Genomic DNA, 20,574 nt, shown 5'->3' with positions numbered 1-20,574 from the left:
AAGAGGGCTAATAGAAATATGATTTAAAGGCATCTGCGCAGCTACCTGGAATTACAGTTTTTCTAACCAGGCTCATAATTACGATATTATAGGAATGCTTGTATGATATGTAACTTGTAAGTCTTTAAAAATAAAGTAAGGAGAAGAATACATTTGTTTTCTAGATGTAAAGTGAACATAGGGGCCCATTATGGGAATAAATGCTTGCATTTCATAATTTCAATGGAAAAATAGGTCTTTTAATATATAACTATGACCTAATAAAGAAAAACCTGTGTAGTGGCTAAGCATATTGATAAAGAATATTTTAACTGTATGCTAACTGTATGGTTCCTTTGTTTCTCTTTTTGCAGTCTGTCTCCTCACAAATTCCAGTGTTAAATTAGACATTATGTGAGGCCTGAGAGGTGGCTCGGCAGTCAAGAGCAGTTGTTGTTCTTGCAAAGGACCTGGGTTTTGGTTCCCAGCACCCACCTGATAATTTACAGCTATTCTCAGCTCTAGTTCAGGGGATTGGATGCCCTCTTCTGACTCCAGGCACACACATGCTGGCTTACATACATACATGAACTCAAGGAGATAGAAACCAAATAAGTCTAAAAGAATTTTGTAAGATTCTACCTATCTGATGGAGTCATCCTTTGCCTGTGGGATGTGAGGTTGGAGCTGCCCAGCTAACTTTAGTTAACTTTAATGGTCACAGACATTAGGTGAATTATAGGTGATTCATCTTCACTCAGGGTCACAGAACTTAGTATATTTCCTTTCCAATAAACTTCTATCATATTTCTTCATCTTAGGGAAAATTTATGATTTGCCTTGTTTCTGAGGGAATATTAATTTCTTTATTGGTTTATAAATTATGAACAACAACTTTTTGTCTTGCATGGAAATATTTTTCATGTTTATCTTTCTGCAAAAGTATCTGTGGAATTTTTTGTCACTTTTTAAATTTATGTATTTTAATTTTTCTCTGCGTGTGTGTGTGTGTGTGTGTGTGTGTGTGTGTGTACATGCACATGTACATACAGCTACCACTGGATGAGGGTGTCAGATCCCCCTGAAGCTGCCCAGTGTGGGTGCTTGGAGCCTAACTCTGATCCGCTGGAGCAGCAATCATTCCTGACCACTGAGACCCTGACTTAGTTGTTTTGTTTTTTTTTTGTTGTTGTTGTTGTTGTTGTTAATGTAGCAAGCCAAATGTTTTATTATTTTACATGTTCGGATTTTGTTTTTATACTTAAAAAGACCTTCATTATCCCAGTTTTATGAAATATTCAGACACACACTCCTCTGTTAATCATTTGATTCTATTTTCAGTTCATGCTTTTGTAAGTTGAGAAGGTATAAGAAATAATATAATAATATTACCAACATAATAAAACCATATAATTTATTAACTCATTTTTCTTTCCCGCCTAGATCTGATGACATGTACCTGTTCTACACAAATACCCTGCTTGTTCTCAGCTTGCTCTGTTTATTCACTATGACTAGGTTTTTTGATAAATCTGTAATTGATGGTGTTTTTCTGCCTCTTGTTGGATTTCCACTGAGTAAAGTGTCAGATGGTGAGGTCTCAGGGCCCCAGAGTGGACATGACAAAAAGCTGAAGCAAGAAGGAATTGCTTGATAATTGAATCCCAGGAACTAAGTGGTAGAGAAGTGGACAGTTCCGCATGCTAATGGGGGGGGAGGGGGGAGAAGAGGACATGGGGCCTGAAATTGGTTTAGACATGGTGACAGGGTGCAGGAAGAAGGACACATGGAGTTGGTTTTTTGTTTAAATTCAAATCCATTAAAGCTTTCTTAACACAGAAGGGGTGTGTGTGTGTGCGCGTGTGTGTGTGTGTGTGTGTGTGTGGGGGGGGGTTCTGTCTCTTTGCCAACAGTAATGTAATTTTGGTCTTTGCATAAGTGTCCTGGGACCTCAATTCCCTGTCCGCACAGCAAATTCCCAGCACATGTGGTGTGGTAGAAACTCACAGCTTCCGGAGTTATTTCCTTTTGTTCTTAGTGTAGGGAAAATGACCAAACATATAGACTTCTTGCTCGCAGCCTCATGTCTGTGAGGGTACTTACTTCTAATGGTTTTTCTTATTGTTCTAGGTATTGCTGCTAGAAGCTTCTCACTCGGGATCTTTTCAGAGAAACTGAAACTGAATAAACTGAGAATTTAGGTAAGTCTTTAAAAACAGAGAAGGGAGGGAGGGAATAAAGACAAAAATCCTCATTAACTGAGTCCCAGGGATAGGAGGGGACAGGAGCATATCTTTCCCCAGAGTGTTTCAGTGCTGTAGCTTACACCTTCCTGTGGCGCTCCCCAGGGTGTATGTGCTGCAGCTGGTGTGCGTGGTACCTGGTCATGGCGCCTGCTTGCTGTTTGACAGCAAGGTTAGGGAGGTGAAAGGGGATGGACTGTGAGCTGGGCTTTTCCCTTACCAGATCGTCCGCATGAATCCCCATTCACCCAAACTGGGTTGCTTTGTACATATTTTGAGAGGGTGAAGATTGGAAGTGCTGGGTAAAGAACTAATCAACTAGAAACTCCCCAAAGCCCTTGGAATGGAAGCGAGTGGTCCCTGGGGGACTTCAGGGTCCAGGAAGGTGGCTGTTGAATGGGAGGTATAAAGATGAATTACAGGTAAAAGGTTTTTCCTTGGTCCCATGTAGGACAGCAGGGTCTCTGGTGGTAAGCATGAACACTCTGGACTGAGATGTAGGGATACACCTGCCAATTCTGGGTTTGCTAAGGTTTAGTCTGACAGGCAAATCTAGTCAGACAGTGAAATGGCCCTGTCAGTGCCTCAGCCCTCAAGTAGTGTAATAGGCCACCCATGGGTTTCAGTTCTAGTCCTAACCGGCTGAAGACACTGGGGGCAGATCATTTCTATCTCTGTGCGACTGTCTTCATCTGTAGAGTTTATAGGATGGTCTAGGCTAATTGTATGCTTTGAGATTGGGGGGGGGGGTAGCAAAACCATGTTAGGAGCAGTTTACAGTGTCTTTTCCCTGAAGATGAACAGATGGCTGTTGGACCTCAGAGGGAATGCAGTGTATATTTATTTGTAGTTCTACGTCCTGTCTGGAATTTTTCATGGTAGAAGATTTTTTTTTTTTACAAAATAATACTATTCTCTGCTAGAATCATCTTATGAAAGAATGCGTGTTTAGAAGATTAGGGGCAGGGTGTGGTGGCACACACCTTTGATCCCAGCGCTTGAGACGGCAGATCTCTGTGAGTTCCAGGCCAGCCTGGGCTGTGTAGTGAGGCCCTGCCTGTCTTTAGAGAGTGCATATTTAGTTTTATAAAAATGGCTAGCCTTTCCCAGTCTTTCCCCCTTTCTCTGTAACCATCAGTGGAAGACTCTGGAGCAAGGGCCTAAGGGTTGACACTGGTAGGCTCTAGAGTATATATGCTCTAGAATGATGTCCTTTTCCCCAAACTGGAAACAAGGTGTAACCTATGTAGACTTGTCTACATTTGGGAAATGCCCTTTCAGCTGGCACTGTTGAACTAAGAGAAGTCAGATGTCAAGCCGATATTAAGGGACTGTTCTATTGGGAGCCTAGGTAGAAGTACCTGATTTTAATGAACATAGAATTAGCTGTCATTAGTGGGGAGTGAAATCTTGACCATTATCTATCTCTGATGAAAGGGCACAGCAGCTCCCTTCCTAGTGTGGCGGGCAGCTCTGGCCAGCATTTGGTACATATGATTGTCTATTTCAGAATTGGGGAGAGGGGTATGGCGTGCCAAGATCTTCAGAGAAGTGAGCTTGGCACTTGGGCCCTAGAAAATCAGTGACCTCAAGTATGAATTTAAGGCTGACTGTAGATCAAGGGCATAGCCAAGAGTGATGAACTCACAGCAGTGGAGTCAGATGTGAAAGGAGTGTACTTAGTGACATCCTGTGCTGTGGGCTGTGGAGAAGGCATAGTACAGGTCTGTTGACTTCTCCTTGGGCAGGGGCGGTGGTGGTACTGGTGATGGTGTTTGAGAGAGAGTGTGCGTGCGTGTGCGTGTGTGTGTGTGTGTGTGTGTGTGTGTGTGTGTGTGCATGTGTGCGTGCATGTTGCAGATGGAGAAAATCATGGCTGGGATTACTACTAGACAATGACATCATGTGAGGGACAGTCAGAGTGCTCCCTGCTCCAGGAGGTTCCCACCATTCCCTTACTTCAGAGAGCCCTAGAGGTGCTGTGTTGTCTGTGTTTAGGGCATGGCAGATCAGTTTTTTTTTTTTTTTTTTTTTTTTTTTTTTTTTTTTTTTTTTTCTCATCCTGTGATTTCTGGCTTGTGTTTCTGCTACCAATTCCTTTTTCAGAGAAACTCAATTTAATTTGACAGTCTCACCTGGCTGTCTTCTGCCCTGTTACCCCAGCTCTTGGCTTATTGCCTGTTTGTTATGCTTCAACTCTCAGGCTGTACCCCAAGAATATTTACTCACTACCCTTTTCAGGGGTGAAAAAGACTATATCAAGCAAGAGTATAGGAGTTGCCTTAAATGTGGAGGAATCTGAGAGATCACTGGAACTTTCGACATGTCTGAAGGTATAGATGCTAGGTGGGACTTTTATTTTGACATGAACCAGGGAAAGGAAAATTGCTTTAAGGGATCTCTGGACTCCAGATTGGAATAAAATTTAATGAATGAACAATGAAACCAATCAATCATGTTCAGGAGCTTTTCAGAGAAGCATGATGTCCGGGGTGGAATCTTCTAGGGATGAATGGTTAAGGACTGGAAACAGCCATGCTTTTCAGAAGTCAGTGTGGACTTTCAAAGGGTCCTATGTAAGCATGCAAGTGTATGTGCACGTATGTGGGGAGCGTGATGCTGCTGGATGGGTGGGGAATGATAAATGGCTAGTTTAGTTTTCTATTTAACGGCTCACGATGTGTTCTGGATTGGAATGGCAGTGTAATCTGTTAAATTTATCTCTGCTCACTATAGTTTATAAGAAAAATATTTTAAAGGCTATCTTAAATTTAAAAAACCAACACATTTGTTTGGGCTCTCTGGGAAATTTGTAGTTCCCATTGCTGTTTAGGGGAGGATAGCCAATCTGTAAAAGTCAAAGTAGGACCAGTAGGAATACTTGGCGTTCTATACCGATCACTTAAAGGCTATGATGTCAGTGGATAAGCTGTTCCCGTGGCTCCTTTTCTTCATTAAAGATGAAATCAGTTATGCACTTTGATCTTCTCAGCATGCACCATCAGCCAGTTTTTGACTTTGCCCACTCCTTTGTGTCCCACCCCGGGCTGCCTGAGTGATGGAGGATGCTCCCTAGATCTGGGTTTCCGCCCCCGTGCTAGGATCCTTGCTCTGCTGCTGCAGAGCATGCTTTCAAACAAAAGCAACCACTACTTGCAGATTGGTTGTCATCCTTAAACTCATTGATGAGCTGGTGCGATGGCTCAGTGGGAAATAGCTCTTGTCATCAAGATTGATGATCAGAATTCAACCCCAGGACTCACATGGTGGGAAGAGAAAGTCTCTTTTCCCTATATGACCTTAACACACATAAACTATGGCATGTGTGCACCCTCATAGGTACTTAGACATGCATACATACAACCTAAACCAAATAATATGAAATAAAAATAGATTAACCCACAATTGAACAGGGTGTGCCATTTCTTTGAACTTGGTAGCTAATTATGTGTGCCCATTTTGTTTTTCTCCTTTGAAGTTAAAAAATACTAAGGGAGAACTCAAGATTTGATTGTTTTCTAACAATTGATTGCATTTTATGGAACCAGTGACTTTTTTTTCAATGAGTGATTTTTACTTGTATTTACATATTTTCCTTTGGAACATGAACCTTTAAAAAATAATTCAGTCTTCAGGGCTGGAGAAATGGCTCATGAGAACCTGAGTTTGGATCCCCATCACCCACATGAAAGTCCAGGTGTGACGGTGCACATGGGACCCCAGCGCTAGGGAGGCAGAGTCAGGTGGGTTCTGGGGCTCAGGGACCCTGCCAACCTTCAGGTTCATGTGCAGACACAGCAGCATGTACATACATGGCCAAACAAGAGCTCACTCTTCTAAAATTTAGAAGATTCAAATCGATCATGATAATTAGCTTTCCAAATATAAAAAAAAATAACTAGTATATTCGCAGAACTGAAAGTGACTTAATAATGCAACCCCCCCTCTTTAACCTTGCCTATAATAATAGCAATATCCCGTTGATGAACATACTGACAAAAGCTGAGCAAAATTCCATTGCCCTGATGTAAAACAGTGATGTAAATAGGGGACCTTAAAAATTAGGTTCAACTGTTGTATACAAGTGGTTTATAAAAGCAAAGCCGAAACAGCTTAGCTGTTCATAGCTTTTCTAGCTTTTCCAGAGGATCCAACATCAGTTTTTAGCACCCATGTCATGTGGTTTATGACTGCCTATCACCTTGCTTTAGGGGAACTGTTTTTGACCTCCGAGCCCTTGTACATATATAGAACACATGCATGAATGCATGCATGCATGAACACACACATACATGCACGCACACACTTAAACATTTTGGTGGGAAACATCAAAAAATTAGATCACGAAAGACCTCATATAGTCAAAGACATCTTGAGCTAAAAGACTCTAATTGAAGACACCCCACTTCTTTACTTAATGCATACTGCTGACCTATATTGAGAAAAACAATGGTAATGGAATAATAGCAGATAAAACAATGAACTGAATAGAAAACCCAGAAATCTATGCATTTGTGGTCCACTGATTTCAACAGTTTTGCCAAGAACACATAGTAGCGAGGGTGCAATCTCTCTGGTAGTTGATCTTAGGACAAATGAATATCAATACACAATACTCAGAAATATGAAATCGTGCCTTTGCCACCTATCACATCAAAGGCCAGTCAGAAGTACATTAGGGACAGGGGGTGTAGATTATTGGGCAAAGTGCTTTATATAAGCACTTGAGACCTGGCTTCAAACCCCAGCACTTCAGAATCAGTATTAAGGACTTAAAGACTGAATCTGAAAAACGACTAGAAGAAAACATAAAAGAAGAGGTTCTGAGCAGTGGGGTTTGGGATGTGAATCCCAAAGCAAAGATAAAAATAGCAATAATAGACAGAGGAGGTTACACCAGACAGCAGAAGAGCAACAAAAGACTCAGAGCACCAGCAAGATGTCTTGGGGAATAAAAGCGTTTGTCCTTGCAAAACTGACAGCCCGTGTTCCGTCCCCAAAACCTACCCAAAAGAGCTATACATGGCATAGCATAACTGTAATCTCAGCGCCTCTAAAGAGAGTTGGGAGGTAGAGTGAGGAGGCGTTCCCAGAAGCTCAATGACTAGGTGGTGGGAACATGTAGTGAAGCTGGAACAATAAGTGGAACAGAGCTGGCCTCAACCAGTGCAGGGGAGAGCTCTGCCTTCTGCAAGTTGTCATCACACCCTGTTATCACACATGTGACAAGCTTACACACCTGCACTCGCACACACAGGTCCTATACAAACATACACTTACATGCTAATACTAAATGAATAAATAAGAGGGAGTAAGTATGGAAAGTAGGTAAGAACCTAGAAAATCTGACTCAAAGGAGGCTCCTTCAAAAACCTCATGTTCAGTTCCTAGCACCCATATCAGCAGGCACACAACTGCCTGTAACTCTAATTCCAGGGAGTCTAACCCTGCAGGTACTGGACTCATGTGCACCCTCATATATATAGTTTAAGTGAGAATAAAATCTTAAAAACAGAAGCAGAGGCAAAGGATCCAAACATAACACTCAAAGAGCCCACGAGAATCTGAGTAAACACTCAAAACACTGAGTTTCAGAGAAATGTTAGAAATGGCTGGGAGGGAGTTAGCAGTGAGAACTGTGGTGAGCTAGGACTGCACACCAAGAGAGCAGCTCACAGTAACGTGGTAAGAGATACGGAGAAAAGGGAAGCCTTGTATGTGGGAAGACCACACAGGATCCATCAGTCCCACCGCTGAGACTGATGTATCGGAAGTAAATGGAATAGCAAAGAGAGGTCTGCATGCCTGTGTGGGGTCTGCCATCATTATTTTCAGTCCTTAAGTTTTTTGTTTTTGTTTTTATTTGCATGTGTGTACGTGAACGCCACTGTTCGTGAGTTGAAGTCAGCTTTCAGGAGTCAGTTCTCTCCTTCAACTGTGGGTTCAGGGACTCGAACTCAGGTCGTTAGGTTTTTATGGAATGCGCCTTTACCCACGGAACCATCTTGTCAAGTAAGCAGCGTTCTTCCTCAGAGACAAAATATAAAACTCGTATGTTCTCATTTAACAAATGAATTAAGGAAACGAGCTACACATACACAGTGGCATGCCTCTCCACTCTGAAGTTGGCAGTCTTGTCTTTCAAAAGCTTGAGTAAATCTAGAAATGTTGTATTAAATGGAAAGGCATGGAAAGAAAAATACTACGTGTTATTTCTATGCCGAATCTATAAATGTTGAACTTAAAAAGTAGAGCACTGGCTGGCAGCTGCTTGGGGCTCAGAAGCTGTAGTTAGGAGGAATGGATTCAAAGATCTCTCACACAGAATAACAGCAATGTTAATGATGTACCCTTGAAAAACTGATAAAAAGAATGTGTTCTTACCACATATAAAAGCACAGGAGGGAATACATATTAATTATCTCAGTGTAACTATTTTGTAATATACGTCAAATTATTACTGGCAAATAGCTAAAAACAGGAAGCATTTCAGAAAGCTGGTGAAAAGTATTGGTAATTTACATGGGCATGGTCACTTAGGCCTGTAGTACCAGCAGTCAGGGCCCCACCTGGTCCTTCTTAGAAGCAACTGCTTCTTGTTTTTGCAAATACTGTTTGTGTGTTTGGTGATTCTCATGTGTATATATAGCATGCTGTATCTCTTTTTACGTTATTAGTGTCTGTCTATCTGTCTGAAGTGCCACGTGGGTTGATGCAAGTGCGTATGTGTGCACAGAAGGTAAGAAGTCAACTTCAGTTGTTTCTCACCTCACCTCACAGGGTCTCTCACAGCTTGGAGCTCAGCGATTCGGCTGCCCAGTGAGCTCCAGAGGTGGCCTATTGCCGCCTCCAGCACTGGGATTAGAACCATAGGCCACTGCAGATGTAACTTTTATTCCCCCCGAGTGTAATTGTCTTGGAGGCTTACTGCCTCCATCTGCTAACCTAGGCCCAGTGCTGGAAGCTTCTAGCCTCCATACAATCTTATCTAAGCCTAGAAAGTTTTCAGATTTTGAGACTGACTTCTGAATTGAGCTCTCCCTTTCTTGCCCTTTCTGATTTTGGCTGGCTAGTTCAATTCAGTTGCTCTGGCTTAAACTTCTCTCCAAGATGATGGATTTACACTGGCTTCTCTCAGCTTCTCTTGAGTTCACTGTTGGACCTCAAGCTCTGGTGATCTGTTCTAATCTAGCTAGCTCCTTCTCCTTCTCTGGTCTTCATCTGTGACTAGCTTGTTCTCTCTTCAACCTGTCTCTGTAAACTCACCAGTGAGGCTGCTTCCTCTCCTCTGCACTGCTGTCCCTTAAGTAGCTTCCCTTCCACTCCTCACGAGAGTTGAGCATATCCTATTCTGTCAAATCGTTCTCTGATTCGTCGCTTTGTCTGCCACTCAAACATCACTTTCAAACATGGGTGTTTCCTTCTAAAACTAACGTTACCTTCATTGTTTGGAGTTAATGTAGGCTTACATTTTTCAAAACCCACTTTAGTAAGAGTTCTGACCTACCAACAAAATGTAGGTGAAGAAGATGGTTACTAGGACAAGGGGGATGCGGACCTATTTAGAAGTAGTTCTTTGGGCTGATACCAATCTTCGTTGTCAGGATATCAGCAGTGATGTCCAAAACCCACCCTCCTGGTGCATGCCGAAAGCGCTTTGTCAGCAGTTAGTTGTTTCTGTCTTCCCACCCCCACCCTCACCCCCCAAAAGCTGCTTTACACCCAGTTTCAAGCTCTTCTAGGTTCCTAGTTACTTGGGACAGATTCTAAACTGCCTTCATCAAAAGAAGGAAGTGTATGAAGTTTAAAGTCTTACCCCAATATTTTCTTTAGTTTATTTACTTTGGAGAGGTGAGGGATGGTTCAGTCTCTCCTGCTGAATGCCTGGCTCTTGGTGTCTAGGTCTTCCAGGACTTTCCATTGGACAGCCGGCAGCAGGCTGCTGGGCTCCACACTTAAGTCGAGAATGAGGCACTGGCCTCCTCTCTTCCCAGGAGGCCGGGTAAAGAGGAAGCAACTCAAGGATAGACATAAGGATTGGCCTCAGAGGACGGGATGGTCTGAAGTGTTCTCTCTTGTTTATGTTTACACACACACTGCCGAGGAGCTGTGGGGTCTGTGAGTGACAGTGAGCAGGAGGTGGTAGTGGGTTTCCAGAAGAGAGGCTTTTGCATTTTGTAAGTGTGAGTTTTGGTGCATCAAACAATTCAGCTATCAGTCTCCACCTGGAATAAAGTCCTGAGGTGGGCTGCTCAGGCCTGGCTGAACAAGGACATACTCCCACTGCAGCAAGATTTCCGTGGGATAGTGCCAAGCCTTCATTGGGGTAAACATCTCAAGTCAATACCCAGAGCAAATGTCTCTTCTAAACAAATGTCACATATAAGAGTTGCTTCGGGGAGCTGAGAAGATGGCTGAGCAGTAACGGGGATTTCTCTGCATTCGGAGTGTCCAGCACCCAGCCAAAAGCATGGCTCTGTGAGCCTGTAAACCCAATGCTGTCCAGCTAGACTAACTGAAAAACAATGAGGGGTAGGCTCAGTGAGAGACCCTGTCTCAAGAGGAGAAGGTAGGAAGTGATAGAGTAGGCCATCCAAAGTCTTTCTCTGACCATCATACAGCACACACAGGCAAGTCCACTCACACACTGGTAACCTACATGTCCGTAGGGGTGTGTGTGTGTGGGGGGGGTGGGGACAGAGAGAAAGAGGGAGAGAGAGAGAGAGAGAGAGAGAGAGAGAGAGAGAGAGAGAGAGAGAGCACTAAAACATTAGGTTGAACATAATCCATGTGCTTCAATTTGTCTTTATGTAGATCCTCAATTGACCTCATACTTTGGCCAGTGGAAACTAATTCATGGCAATTCCTACTTTCTTTAAATGACTCTGGCATGCTTTGTATGTGTCTCACCTCCTGCTTTGACAGTATTCCAGACTTCAGTATTCCATTATTGACTGGCCCTGAGTTTGCCATGTCTCCGAGGACTCTGTCCCTTTAGGTGTTTAGAGGGCACAGGTGGGGGAACAAGGCACACTGATCACTGTGGATCTTCCCAGTGGCCACAGCTAGAGACTAGCTAGGCCATAGTAGTATATGACTGCATAGACAGGTTGTTAGTTCATAAGGAAATTCAGTAGGTAAGGGTTTTCTACAGCTTCATCAGCCCCTGTTCTTTCTTCTGTACTCCACATCCCAGTTATCGTTGAGACCATAGCTGTTTTAACCTGCCTTACCTCATGCTCTGTATACAGTGGTCTTCTTTGGAAAGATACTTGAAAAACCGCTTTGGTTTTATTTTCCATTCTCAGAAATTCCTATTGGTACTTAAATGGCTATTTAATTTTATTCTGTGTGTATGCGTGCGTGTGTACGTGTGTGCTTGTGCTCATGGCTGTGGGTATACTTGGAGGCCACAGAACAACTTCAGGTGTTGTTCCTCAGATGCCATCCACCTTGCTCTTTTGGAACTGAGTCAGTCGGTAGCCTGGAGCTTGCCTAGCAGGATAAGCCCTCTGATCAGAGCATCCATCGCAGAAGGGGCTATCACCAGACCCATTGGCCTTGTGACAGAACCCTTTCCTCAGTTCTCTACCTTAGGTACCAGCAGCTTGAGAGTTGGGTTTTATGGTGTGAATTTGGGGGCCACAAACAGTAACAGGAAATGTAACATTTACCCCATCCTCCTTCTCCCGTTTCCCCTATCCCTTAATATCCCTTGGGTAGCAAATGAAAGCATTACTGGTTTTTATTTGGAGAACTCATACATATGCAAACTCATATATGGGCTCTATCTGTTGTTCCCTTCCTAGGTGGACACTGGTACACAGCACACACGTTTTTTCCCTTGTTTTTTGTTTTTTCCTTCTTTCCATAGGTCCTGGTTCTTATTCCATCACCCCATGTGCAGCTCATCATCCTTCACTCCCTGCAGCTCTCCAGTCGTCCTTTCTGTACATTTGTTCTGGGTTGTCTGGCCTGCGTCCTGTGCGTGGACATCTGGGTTGCTTCTATCTTGCACTATTCCACATAGTCTATGGCAGCCACCATGGGAACTCCCAAGCTTTTGCTTTTTCCTTTTGTAACCTCATGGTAGTCATCTGTGTGTGTTTCTTTTAGAGCAAGAAGGGTCTCAGCAGACTGTAAGACTGCACAGTTTGGGAGCAAGAGAAATGCTAGGGTGATGGGAGAAACAGAAGACTATGTCTACGCTACAGACATTATGTTCTTAATAGGAGTAAATCAGGCTTTCGGAAGGTTGGCTAGATCAGTGTCCTGTGTTGACAGGCCTCAGACGGTAGATTCCATGCTGCAGGCTTAGAGTTAGTGACCTGTTCCTGGAAAGGATTTTACTGTAAATATGTTAGGTTACTGTCTGGGCTGCAACCACACAGCCCTGCTGTTGGAACACAGAAAGCAATTGAAGACAGTTCATACATGGGTGTGGCCATATTCCAAATAATCTTGATTCATGGGCCTTGAAATGTGAATTCGGTATAATTTGTATGCATTAAGAAGTTTTCTTAAGAGTATTTATTTTTTCCATCACTGATAGAAAACCTAAGAACTTGGGACTGGAGGTTTGTCCGTGGTAGAGTGCTTATCTTGTTGCCCTTGGGGTTCAAATATCCAACATTACAGGGCAAGAGGGGGGTGGTGAGAGAGGGAGGGAGAGGGGGGGAATTTGGGAGTGAGGGGAGTGATTAAGAACTCTCAGTGTATAGGATTGTTTTGCAGACCTCTACTGTAGGCTTTTTGGAGCCTAGAAGATTCTTAAGCATTGCTGGAAAGGTTGAAGGTAGCCTTTCAAAGAGGGATTCCTCCGGGGCCTGGAGCCCAGGCTCCGGGGGCTGCTTGTGGCTTGGAAGCTGCATTGGAAGCATCCTGCGCAAGTAAAATGAGCTCTCTTTTCTGTTTTTATTATCTGAGGCTGAGAACTATTAGGAAACATGTAGCTCATTATCTTACAGGATATGAAATTTATTTCTCAAAGCTGTGTTTTTTAACTTTGTACAGATGGCATGCAGAGAGCATGCAAACCCACCCTTCCATGTTGTGTGGGCCTGGGGTGATGGCCTCCTATCCCATGCTTTCTTCTTCTACCTTCTCCTGTCTAGAAATCAGACCAAGTTCTGCTCCACGGCGAGCCTTCCAGAGCAGCTGCCTCGTGTGTCTTGATGCTTACTGTATTTGTAGCCTTTCTGTTGAGGACATACTGTTTGGTTTGTGGGAGAACCATAGTCAATGTAAATGAAAAGAGCATCTTCGTATAATGGAAATTATTAGAGCGCCTTTTAAAATGTCAGTGTGGATTAATACAGACAAGAAGGAGAGGAATGTATTAGAAAGTAGGTCAAGTTATCTCATGTTTATGAATGAGACAAATTATACTGTAGGTTTGGGTTTATAAAACTTGAGTGATAGTATAGTGTATATGAATTATCCTAGCCTAAACAGTATTACCCAAAAATGTAATTAAAATAAATTGAGTTTGTTTCTTTATCCTCTGTGGCTAAGTATTTTATACCTAATGTTTTACAAATTTAATAATCTAGTAAAAAACCATGAGCTTCTAGTTACTGTTCATATTTCCTGTATTGAACACAGGGTTGGCTCTCGGGAATTAGAGCCAGAGGAGAGTCCTTCCAGGAGGTAGGTGTTTCCAGAATCCATCCAAGACTTAGAGGATTATTTCCAGTGAGCTTCCCACAGCTATCTCACCCTCCCGGAACTGGGTCAATTCCTTTGGCTTCTGCTGTAGGGAGTTCTTCGGTTAGGAGCCCAGGACCTAATCTGTGGGCTCGGACACCGTGCCTCTTACACAAACAGATCTTATTTACATCCCCTTCATCCCGTGATTGGTTCCAAATCAGACCTACTCATCTCTCTCATTGGTGGAGCCTAAGCCAAGCAACAAAGGAGTTAGATGGATACTCGGTAAGTTTAGGTCTGTGGTTTCTCAGCCCGTTAGTGAGTCAGTTCAGTACTTGCCACATTTCTGGCCTCATGAAATACCTCTTTAGAGAAAAACCTGCTACAGTTAGGTGCTCCAGGAACAGAACAGAATGAGAACTTCCTGTCCTTAGATGATGCTTTGTATCAGTGTAATAAGCTTTATTCATTGATTAGCACCATTACCTGAGAAAACCTAGGAAGGTATTGTTTGCTACTTCAGTTTTCAGTAGGGTGGTCTTACTGAAGGGAGATCTGTGGTGTCATAGTAAGAGCATGCAGTGACCAAGGGATGAGATGTAAAAGACACTGAGGACTATCTCTTATACAAGATGGCCAGTCAAAATTCTATCCCCAGTGTCTTGTCTTAAAGTTAGTCTGTACTAACTAGGCGGAAAGTCAGAGACATCGCCTTGTTCCTTAGCCTTGCTGGCCAATTCTCTGAACTCTGCATTGCACTGTGAAAGGTTAGTGCAATTGGTCATCCCCCTGTTTCCATTCTCCTCTTCCTGTGCCTCAGCTGCCTCTGCCACCACCACCTTCTTGGAGGAGGTTCTAGATAGAAATACTCAGAAATATGTTTCCAGAAATGGAGCTAGAATAGAAGATGATTTATCTTGCAGTTCGGCAGACTTGTGCTCAGGCCCCATCCCTGGCGGTTAACAGGTTTGTGGATTGTGGCAAGGGTGAATCTTTCTGTGCTGCTGCTGGGTTGTATAGAATAGATCTGAGGCTACCCTCTTTAGCATGGTTACTTCAGAGCTTGTTGCTGGGTTGTAAAGAATAGACCTGAAGTTAGCTGCCCTCTCTACTGTGGTTACCTTTCTCCTTGCTGTCACAAAATGCCCTACAGAAGCAACCAAGGATCAAGGACAGCTTGAGCTTGAGGAAGGAGGATTGATTTTGCTTGTGGTTTGTGGGTACATTCCCCATGTTAGGAGGGTGTGGTGACAGGAGTAGAGGGACAGCTGAACCGAGAGAAGCCAGTGCTACTGCTCAGCCCATCCTCTCCCTTTTATTCAGTCGAAAATCCTAGCCCAATTAACACAGTCTAGAAACTCCATCACAGATTAATGAATGGCCAGAGGTTTGTCCCCTAGGTGATTCTAGATCCTGTCATGTTGACATTCAATATTAACAATCAAGTTCCCCTTAGTAAGATAGTATTTTGCTTGTTTTGTGTGGTGACATTGTCCCCAGGAACCTACCTCCATAATCACTTTCATCTTTTTTGGTACTCTGAGGTCCTGTACTCATCTTTTGCAGATAGTATAAGCTAAAGAGAGGAGAGGAGGGAACTTCAATTAAGAAAATACTGCCATAAAATCCAGTTCTAGGCAAGCCTGTAGGGCATTTTCTTAGTGATTGATGTGGAGAGCCCATCTTATTGTGGGTGGTGATATCCCTGGGCTGGTGGTCCCCTGGCTGAGTAAAACCATGGAAACAAGGCAGTAAGCAGCATCCCTCCATGGCCTCTGCATCAGCTCCTGCCTCCAGGTTTCTCTCCCAGTTGAATTCCTGTTCTGACATCCTTTGATGATGAATTGTAGTATAGTAGTATAAGCACAATAAACCCTTTCCTTCCCAACTTGCCTTTTGATCATGGTGTTTCATCACAGCAATAGAAACCCTGACTAAGATAAGTAAGATCCTGGAGTGGGGTATTGCTGTGGCAGATCTGACCATGTTCGGAGGAGGATTGGGGGAGGACATTGGAACGCTGTGCTAGAAGACCCGTTGAGTATTGACAGAGCTGTGGGCTGTTCTGTCTGAGCTTTGAAGATAAGAATGTTGAGATCGAGGTTAGAGAGATGGCTCAGCAATTAAGAGCCCTTGGCTGCTCTTGCAGAGGTCTTGAGTTTAAACCCCAGCCATCACATGCAGCTCAGTCTGCTGTTCTCTTTGGTTGTGTAGGCAGGTCTACAAGCTGACAAAGCACTTGCATACATAAACAAAAATAGATGATAATAAATAAATAGGTAGATAATCTTTTTTAAAAAATGCTGAGAGCGCTGCAGGCGATGGACGCCTTCAAATATAGTTTGAGAGGGAAGCAAAGGCTCTACCGGGCCTTTTCTGTGAAGAATCTGTGGTGTCTCCGCAGCTGGAGCTGAAAAATCAGCTGTGATTAAGAAGAGACCAGAGACACTAAAGTGAAACCCTTTTGATTTGACTGGGACAACTGACTGGTCAGCTGGGGCCGAGGGATTAGCAGTGATGAAGAGGAGACCAGCATCGTGGAGGTAAAGTCTTCTGGGAAGGTGTTTCCTGAGTCAGCACACAGAAGCTGTGTTCAACAGGCAGCCAAGGTTGTACCCTGTACTAGCAGCTGGAATTGTTAGGCCGTCCTTGGTTTTGAAGACATAAAGGGATCATGGAGAGAAGCTGAGGCTTAGCACTTTGAGAGGCCAGAAGAGGCCATTGGTAAAGGTGCAACCTAGTTGCAGAAGAAGACCCAGCAATTTTGGAGATGCCAGTGCCATGGGATGACCACCAAGAACAGCAGCAGCACTGGTATGGAGCCTGCCCAAGCGTATGAGACAAGCTGTGTGTGCTTCAGAGGGCAGAGCTGGAGACGTGACCCTTTGGAGGAGCCCAGAAGATCCTGAGTGAATCCCAGATCCTGCACATTGCCTTCTTTACACTGTTGAATTTGGTTTTGCTTTGTTCAGGCAGTGACTGTGCCCTGGTCCTTCCCCCTTAAAGTAATGCAGTAGTTCATTTCTTTTCAACGACTTACAGGAGCCCACAGTTGGGAGACTGAAGGTTTAAAGAGTCTCCTGGCTGCGATTTCCTCAGCCTTAAGCTGCCCCTCCCTCTGCTCACAGCAGTCGTTTTCTTGCTCCTGATGCCTGGTCCCTGGGTTGTTGCTTCTGTTTGGTGCTTATGGGGATTTCTCCTGCCCTTCAGATGCCCTTGGATTTCTATAAGCTATTCTGTTTCCTCCAGGGAAGGCATCTCTCTTTATACTTAGTAGCCATGAGGTCACAGAAGCCAGTGTAGCTTCTTATTTGTCACCAGTGTGTCAGGACTTTACACTCAGGTGCAGAAGGGTGCTGTAGCCCGCTCACTCGGGCCTCCCTCTTAATGAGATTACAGCTTGCATCACAGTGATGGTTTCTAGCTAAAATAGAGATAATTCTGTTGCCTCTACCTTTTTCTCCTTGACTCCATCTCCTTTGTCTTCCCAGCAATACCTGAAATAGAGGGGATGGCATCTGGTGGAGTTCCCTGCACGTCAGCAAAACCTGTGGGCGTGTCTATGTCTTACTGGAATTTTACAGAAAATATTAGAAAGTATCAAACCAAAAACTTTGCAATGGTTCTTTGATGCCATGTGCCAAGCAACTTTCTATACATTCTCTGTATTTCAGCTGTGACCTGGTCTTTACTGCTTAGATTTACCTAAGTCCCGTGAGAAAGAGCTGGTTGCCCGTACTACCCTGCTCCCGTGTGTGTGTGTGTGTGTGTGTGTGTGTGTGTGTGTGTGTGTGTGTGTGTTGGGGGGGTCAACAGTGAGTAGTCCCCCCACTCTTATTTCTCAGTTTACCTTGAGCATGCCTGAGCATAGCATCATATCCACTGTGAGTTGAACTGGGCTTTTCGCTTGTTCTCTGCTTGCTGGACGTTGAGCAGGTGTGAGCCCCCCTTCGTTGCCCTCTCACCTCAAGGATCTTGAATTCGAACTACTAATTATATTGTTCAGACTTCAGTATTTTTGTCAGGATTTTGCCAGTGATGTACATTGTGGGTTTAAAATGTGAGTGAACTGCAAGATTTGAGTTTGTGTTTAATGTTACGTTGACCTGGCATCCTTTAATCTGACTTATTCACCTGTCTATTATTCATTCTGGTAGCATATATTGATGGGGCACTTTCATTTTGCTGTGAGCTTTACTGTAATATGGAGGGATCAGAAGGCATTTTTAATAGGTTAGAAGATTTGAGTTATTACGTCTTGTCATATGCAGTAAAGGGTTTAGATGTACCCCTAAAATAGTAGGTGTCCACTCAACAGATGGATCTGAACTAGCTATGGACAGATTTACCTTCACTGCCTAGTAGGTAAAGAAGGTATTTAGCATGGGGAGAGAGGTGTGGAACCTTGCTGGAGTGATTTAAAGGAGACCATTAACCAAGGAACATATGCAGGCTGACGCTAGGTCTCTCTGCTCACAGTAGCAGATGTGCAGCTTGATCTTCATGTGGGTCCTGAACAACTGGGATGAGGCTATCCCAAAAGCTGTTGCCTGTGTTTGGGATATGTTATTTTATCTGGACTGCCTTGTCTGGTCTCAGTGGGAGAGGAAGCTCCTAGCCTCCAAGTGACTTGAAGTGTCAGGGTAGGGGGATATTCAGGGGTAACTGCTCAGAGGAGAAGGGGAAGTAAAATGGTGGGAGGAATGTAAAAGGGAGTGACAGTGAGTGAGATGTAAGGTGAATAAGTTAAAAAAAATTAATTAAATTTAAAGAGAGAGAGAGATGCTACAGTAGAAGAGAGCGGAGTTGAGGGACATTTAGAAGTCAAGGTCCTCAGAATGTCGTTAGGTAGACATGGGGATTTGGGAGAGGATTGCCTCAACCATGCGTCTACCGTTTCTGGCCTTGGCAGGTGTGTGTCTGTTGGTCCATCTATGGTTAGGAACCCGGAAGGGGAGCAGGCCTGGAGGGACTCAGGCGGGGCGGGGCTGATGAGTTCAGTTTTGACTGAGATGGCTCTGTTATGCCTGTGAGAGATCTTGTGGCGCTGGGGAGTAGGCTTGGATGGGAACTCAGGGAAAGCCCTGGTCTGTCTGCACCCTTAGATGAGGTTGAGCAGGCAAGAGTCTAGGAGGAGCTGGCGAGGAACCGACATAAGGAAGAGCATGCTTCAGAGAGGAAGAGGCTGCTAGGGCTCCTATGGGGTCAGGATATTCAAAAGGCACTTTTGTCCACTGCTGTGGTGACAGGTCTGGATTGGAAAGTGTACTCCTGCTTCATCAGCAGGGAGGAGATAAGTCACCTCGGCTGACACAGGCTCCAGTGGAGTGCTGAGCAGAAATCAGAGGAAGAGTGACAAAGTGACATGGGCTGTGTGTGCAGAGACTGTCCTGGATTTGCAGCTCTGCAGGGAGGGCAGGGGCAGGACAGGTGCCTGCAGGGAGGGCAGGGGGAGGGCAGTGTCTGCAGGGAGGGCAGGGGCAGGGGCAGGGCAGTGCCTGCAGAGAGGGCAGGGGCAGGGCAGGTACCTGCAGGACTTTTGAGCAGAGAGGAAGATGAGGAGAAAGCTGAATTCTTTCCCTAGTTTCCCTCCCCTTTCCCTCCTCCTCTGATATACAGCCCTTTAAAAACACATAGAAGTGTTTGAAACAATCATGTACTTTAAAGGAGTTTGAAGTAAATAGCAGGGCTGGGCCCTTCCTGGGCCTTTTGATTATAAGTTGTCAACCTGATGTTTGTCACCTGTCATTGCTTTGATGCTAGCGGAGTATCTCCTGGGAAAGGACTTCCTGGAATGTAACCACCGGGCTATTGTCAAAGCTGCTGGTGTCCATCTCTCACAAGCCATCCGAGATCCCCACATACCCTGGTAATAGCCTTTAGCGCAAACAGATGAAGCTGAGAATCGTGGATTTTATATGGCCTTACTCTCTGGACCACTAAGGAGAGGTTCTTTCCTACATTCATGGTGTCTCCCTATTTGAAGAAAGGCTAATTCGTGGAGTAGTCAGCAGTTTGGGTTTGCAGCTTTACTTGCTATTAAACTCAGACAATATATCTGTGTGAGTCCATTTTCCATCCCTATAACAAAAACCCATAGCTAGGCAGTTTTATAGAGAAAAGAAGCCCAGGTATCTCAGTGTTATAGGCTGGAAGTCCAAACAGTGCAATGACGGCACCAGCAGGGTCCCTGTGGCTGTACCATGGCATGGCACATGGCATGAAGGCGGGAGGGCTTGGGAGAGGGAAAGGTTATATAGTAAGACAGGAAGTCAGAGATGGTCTGCTCCACTCCTGTGACAGCTCACCAGGATCCCAGAAGAACGACACCAGTTTTGTCCCATGGTAGCAGAGCTGAGCCTCTTGGAGATTCCCACAGATACTTGACAAGAGTAAGGAGGCCTGTTGGAGGGAAGAGAGACGGAGGAGCATAGTTAGTATATGAGATTATGATTAAAGTACATTATATGCATGTATGAGATTTCATAATGAATCTAGTTATTTTGTATAATTCTAATATATGCTCATAAAATGATGAGGACTAGAAAGATGGTTCAGTCAGTAAAGGGCTTGCTGTGCGAGCATGAGGACCTGGGTTCAGATCCCAACACTCACGTTAAAACCAGCCAGGAAGGTATACATGGAATTTGCTCTCTCTCTCTCTCTCTCTCTCTCTCTCTCTCTCTCTCTCTCTCTCTCTCTC

The 20,574-nt window shown here is 44.2% G+C and overlaps 1 protein-coding gene across 4 annotated transcripts in view; it reads left to right on the top strand.

Annotated features, from left to right (window-relative positions):
• Positions 1–20,574, top strand: part of Tln2 (talin 2) — a 415,939-nt gene that overhangs the window by 168,146 nt on the left and 227,219 nt on the right. For all 4 annotated transcript variants that reach the window (XM_029543558.1, XM_029543557.1, XM_029543559.1 and 1 more), the window contains one exon: positions 2,110–2,180. The gene's annotated coding sequence lies outside the window, so the exon portion shown is untranslated. The remainder of the gene's footprint in view (positions 1–2,109; positions 2,181–20,574) is intronic.

The sequence above is a fragment of the Mus pahari genome, chromosome 10, assembly GCF_900095145.1.
Source record: "Mus pahari chromosome 10, PAHARI_EIJ_v1.1, whole genome shotgun sequence".
Taxonomy (NCBI): Eukaryota; Metazoa; Chordata; class Mammalia; order Rodentia; family Muridae; genus Mus; species Mus pahari.
Note: the sequence above shows the minus strand (reverse complement) of the source record. Positions and strands in the feature narration are given on the sequence as shown.